The following is a 6,000-nucleotide window of genomic DNA, read 5'->3' as shown; positions in this document are numbered from 1 at the left end:
TTTCTGTTGTTTCTGTTTTTGTTAGCTCTGATTGTGGGTGGGGATGTGGGCTGCACCGCACTTCAGTTACAAACTCATTAGCCCTCGAGCCTCATCTGAATAATCTGAGCGAGCTGCCAGCGACTGTCTCGCCCTCACTTATATACGTATGGGGCTTATCGCCTGTTTCAGGCGGACACCAGGGACGACCGCGAAATGGCTTGGCCCAAGTTTGGATGGGACATTTTTTCAGGCATCCTTGGGGCCCAGGACATTGGTCCCCAAAATTGGGCCTCGTTGCATCCTCTTTATGGGCGCAAAATAGGTGCAACACGGCCCAATTTCTAACCCCAGAAGTCCCAAGTCACCCAAAGCATGCTAGACTTACCATGTCATGTCTCAAATTAAAAGACAGAAAGGGAAGACTTGCATTTATACAGCACCTTTCACGACCACCAGACATAAAAAAGCGCTTCACAGCCAATGAAGTACTTTTTGAAGTGTAGTCACTGTTGTAATGTAGGAAACACGGCAGCCAATTTGCGAACAGCAAGGTCCCGCAAACAGCAATGTGATAATGACCAGATAATCTGCTTTAGTGATGTTGGTTGAGGGATAAATATTTGCCAGGATACCGGGGAGAACTCCCCTGCTCTTCTTCGAAATAGTGCCATGGGATCTTTTACACCCACCTGAGAGAGCAGACGGGGCCTTGGTTTAATGTCTCATTCGAAAGATGGCACCTCCGGCAGTGTAGCAGAAGTACTGCACTGGAGTGTCAGCCTAGATTTATTGTGCTCAAGTCCTGGAGTGGGACTTGAACCCACAACCCTTCTTGTCTCAGAGGCAAGGGTGCTACCAACTTTTTGGGCTAGAAATTCAGTTAGGCCCCGCCAGCTGGCGTGCGCCCAAAAGTTAGCGCTGCGCGCGGAGCCAGTTGCGCCCGTCAGAAATTCAGTTTTTGCGCCCCAAGTCGGAACCGGGCACTCTTCCAGGGTGTGCCCGCCCCCGCTTGGGGCGCTGAAACTGAATTTCGGCGTGCTAGTTGCCGCAGCGCCACCCGCTGCGGAGCGGCAGGCTGCGGTACTGCAGGCCTTCCTCCCTCTCTTAAGGGGGAGGTGCCTGCAACAGCGAGATCGCCGCTCGCTAGTGCCGGCAAATGAGCCCGGCACCACGGAGAAGTGCCGGGCTCCCGGAAAACAGCCGGCAATGCCGCGGGGGGGGGGGTGGAGCAGGCCGGGGAAGGAGGTGCGGGCAGGCGGCCGCCGAAAAAGCGGCCGGCCGCACCTCCACCTTAACTCACCCCACTAAGGCTGCAGTACGGCCCCGGTCTCTGAACGTTGTTTGCGGCCGCTACGGAAGAGGCGGTCGCTACTCAATATGGCGGTCGGGCTGGTATCGGGGCGGTAGCGGGGCACTGCGCACACCGATGACGTCATCGGTGGCGGCGCAGCGCTACTGGCTAATGCCGCCATTACCGCAGCGCTGAATATCGGCGCAACCTCATCAAGTGGCGCAAAAGCCCTCTTTGGGTGAAAACTGGGCGCAAAGCCTACTGAATTTCTAGCCCTTTATGTTTTAAATTTTTTATTGAACATTATGAACATTTACAACATCGTGATCATTCCATTGTATCATACAAATCAATTCCGCCACTCTGCACAGCCATTCCTCCACCACACATTAACATCAAAACCTGAAGTTTAATTTGTCTCCCGTAACATATATTAATTGATTGTACTTTAAAAATTGATTGTAAAATACTATCTTTAAATTCCTGTCTGAATAAAGCATCCACAGAGCCTTATAATGATCTTTTAGCTTATATTTAAAATACACTTTTAGATTGATTCTCCTCCCCTTAACAAACAGAGCATTCCTTCTTTGCACAATCACAAATCTAGCCAAACTGAACATTAAATTAAATGCCGCTGCACTAGACTCGGGCAGACTCTCCTGCAATCCCCATCTCAAAATTGAGTCCCACAGGATTCCCATTCTCGCTCTTCGGTCCATACCCAGCAAAAAAACTTCACACAACTGTCGAACATAGTACTTAAAATCATTTAACTGCGGACATAACACCAGTAAATGGGACAGAGCCCCATCCCGTGTCCCACACACTGGGCAAGTTGCCCCCTCCACTCCTCCAATCTTACACAAGACCGTCATGGTAAAAATCTGGTTATGAGCCAATTTGAAATCCAGTTCAATCCACTCTGGACATTTAAAATTTGCCCACACTCCCTTCCAAATCCTGTTGAAGTCCAGCTGTGGGTATATACTCTGCCAAAACTCCTCACCAGCAGGTGTCTTGAATCTCCATTCACTAAATTCCGCATAGTATTACAGTTGTCAGATTGGACCAGCTCTCCCCCTTTTTCCAGCAGAAAGCTTGGAAAAGCCGGATACATTTTATTTCCTTTGGAGATTTCCACATTTATTTCTTCCATCCAATCCTATGGCATTGCACTCACAATCTTCTCATACATGATCCCTATTGCTTTTTCCTCTACCTGCTGATCCTCCTCCCACACCACGTCCCTCACTACCGCTTCCCGCAACCAACCTGGAATTACCTCGTATAATACATCTTTCACATATATAATACCAGCTTTTATAAAAGCTTGATTAAATAATACCTCTCCTTCGATGTTGACCCACCTGTTCATAAATAAGGGCTGTTCAAAAAATTCCTCAGCCCCCTTGGGCATAAACTGCACACTTTTTAAAAATTGGGCCCAAATCTCTACAACCCCCTTATAAAACCGAGGGAGAGGTTTAATCGATTTCAAAAACATATTATTGTATTCCACTTTTTCCAGTTCTGATGAAGGGTCCCAGACCTGAAACGTTAACTCTGTTTCTCCCTCCACGGATGCTGCCGGGCCTGCTGAATATTTCCAGCATTTTCTGTTGCTATTACAATATCCCCTGCCCTCCTATCCCACTTCGTTTTAAAAAATGCTCGAAACAACTCTTCCAAAAACTTGTATTTGACTTCTGAAGAAATCTCCTCACCCATTTGCTTCTAAAGGATTTTTTCTTCAAATCAATATCTGGGAAATTGAGTCTTCCCTGATTTCTTCGTCCAATAATGGTATTGTAAGCAACCAAGGCTGGTTTCCCTTCCCATAAAAACCTCACACAAGCCTCTCGGATGGACTTTTCCACCCACTCAGGAATATCCTCCACCGTCAATAAGTACCATAGCTTAGATAGCAGGTGAGCGGACACCACTGTCGCTCTTCCTTGCACTTTCAACCACCTTCTTTCCCATCTTCCCAAAATCTTTAAAATTTTCATAACCTTGGGTTCCCAATTTAATCGATCCACTTCATCCCTGTCTTTCTTGCACCTGATATGCACCCCAGAACTTCAAAAAACCTCCACCACGTTAAAGGGACTTTCCTTCAACCATTCCTCCCTACCCCTTCCTGCAACCAGGCATTGGGACTTACTATAATTCACTCTGGCTCCTGAAGCTCTACAATACTCCTCCATTACGTCCATAGCTTTCTTCACTGACTCCCCATTTCTCAATGTTAAGGTTGTGTCATCTGCATTTTGGTGTATCACCAACACCAGCCCGGAACTGGGAACCGCAATCCCAACTACACCTTGTTTCTTTCGCATCATGTGACCTAATAGTTCTGCTACCAATGTGTATAGCAAAGGGGACAGGGGACAACCCTGTCTCACTGATCTCTGTATCGGAAAATACTTGGATAAAAAACCATTACATTTAACACAGCTAAATATGTTTGAATAAAAAATCCTTATCCACTCAATGAAACTTTCCCAAAACCAAATGCTTTCAAAACCTTCATTGAAAACTCATGAGAAAAGGCCCTATCAAAGACTTTCTCTTGATCTATCTTTAATACATAAGCCTCCCTCTCACTCTCTTCCATGAGCTCTATCTGCCGGGACCTTTGCTGAGTCCAGTGAGTTTTGGAAAATTATTACCAATGCATCCACAATCCCTACCGCTACTTCCCTCAAGACCCTAGGATGCAAACCATCAGGTCCAGGGGATTTATCTGCCTTGAGTCCCATTATTTTACCAAGTACCACTTCCTTAGTGATTTTAATCATATTTAGTTCCTCCCCCACTAGAGCCCCCTGTTTGTCCAGTGTTGGGATATTCTTAGTGTCCTCTACTGTAAAGACTGATACAAAATAATTGTTCAGTGTTTTTGCCATCTCCATGTTTCCCACCATTAATTTCCCGGTCTCATCCTCTAAGGGACCAACATTTACTTTAGCCACCCTTTTTCTTTTTATATAACTATAGAAACTTTTACTGTCTGTTTTTATATTTTTTGCTAATTTACTTTTATAATCTATCTTCCCTTTCTTAATCAATCTTTTAGTTATTTTTTGCTGTCTTTTAAAGACTTCCCAATCTTCCATCCTCCCACTAGATTTGGCTACCTTATATGCCCTTGTTTTTAGTCGGATACTATCCTTAATTACTTTACTTAGCCACGGATGGCTATCTTTTCTTTTACACCCTTTTTTCCTCAGTGGAATATATATTTTTTGGAAGTTGTAAAATAACTCCTTAAATGTACACCACTGATCATGTACCGTCTTACCCTTTAATCTATTTTCCCAGTCCACTCTAATCAATTCCGCTCTCATACCTTCATAGTCTCCTTTATTCAATCTCAGCACGCTTGTTTGAGATCCAACCTTCTCACCCTCTAATTGAATATGGAACTCAACCATGTTATGGTCACTCATTCCAAGGGGATCCTTTACTAGGACATTTTTAATTAATCCTGTCTCATTACACAGGACCAAATCTAAGGTTGCTTGCCCCCTGGTCGGTTCAGTTACATACTGCTCAAGAAACCCATCCCTAATACACTCAATGAACTCATCCTCAAGGCTGCTCTGCCCAATTTGATTTGTCCAGTTAATATGATAATTAAAATCCCCCATAATTATAGCTGTTCCCTTATTACAAGCCTCAACTATTTCCTGATTAATACTCCGTCCAACAGAGTTGCAACTGTTCGGAGGCCTATAGACTACACCCACTAGTGTTTTTTCCCCTTATTATTCCTTATCTCCACCCAAACTGTTTCACTATCCTGCTCCTTTGACCCAATATCATTTCTCTGTATTATAGTGATTCCTTCCTTTATTAACATAGCCACCCCACCTCCTCTCCCTTCCTGCCTGTCCTTCCTGATTGTTAAATAACCTGGTATGTTTAATTCCCAGTCATGGTCACCCTGCAGCCATGTTTCTGTAATGGCCACAAGATCATACCCATATGTCGTTATTTGTGCCGTTAACTCATTCATTTTGTTACGAATGCTACGTGCATTCAGATAAAGAACTTTCAAATATGTTTTGTAACACTTAGTTCCTGTTTTTTCCCTTTTTAGTACTTTACTTTTTACTCCATACCTTCTGTCCCTTCCTGACACATTCTGTTTTTTAATTCCCCCACTGCTACCTAAGTCTATGACCTTCTCTGTTGTCATTTCTATTATTTGCTCTCTAGAAACCTCCCCCCCACTAATTAGTTTAAAGCCCTCTCTACAGCCCTAGTTATATGATTCGCCAGGACTCTAGTCCCAGCACTGGCCAAGTGGAGTCTGTCCCAACAGAATAGCTCCCTCCTGTCCCAGTACTGGTGCCAGTGTCCCAAGAAGCAAAACCCATTTCTCCCACACCAGTCTTTGAGCCACGCATTTAACTCTTTAATTTTATTTATCCTAGCCAAATTCGCTCGTGGCTCAGGTAATAACCCAGAGATTATTACCCTTGAGGTTCTGTTTTTTAATTTGACCCCTAGCTGCTCATACTCCTTTAACAGAACCGTCTTCCTTGTCCTGTCTACGTCATTTGTACCAACATGGACCATGACAAATGGATCCTCCCCCTCCCACTCCAAGTTTCTTTCCAGCCCAGAAGAGATGTCCTTAACCCTGGCACCGGGCAGGCAACACAGCCTTCGGGACTCCCGCTCTTGACTGCAGAGAACCCTATCTATCCCCCTAA

Source organism: Somniosus microcephalus, unplaced genomic scaffold (assembly GCF_052327205.1).
Source record: "Somniosus microcephalus isolate GS21.2 unplaced genomic scaffold, FLI_Smic_1.0 scaffold321, whole genome shotgun sequence".
Classification (NCBI taxonomy): Eukaryota; Metazoa; Chordata; class Chondrichthyes; order Squaliformes; family Somniosidae; genus Somniosus; species Somniosus microcephalus.
The sequence above is the reverse complement of the archived record's forward strand: the minus strand, read 5'-3'. Positions refer to the sequence as shown.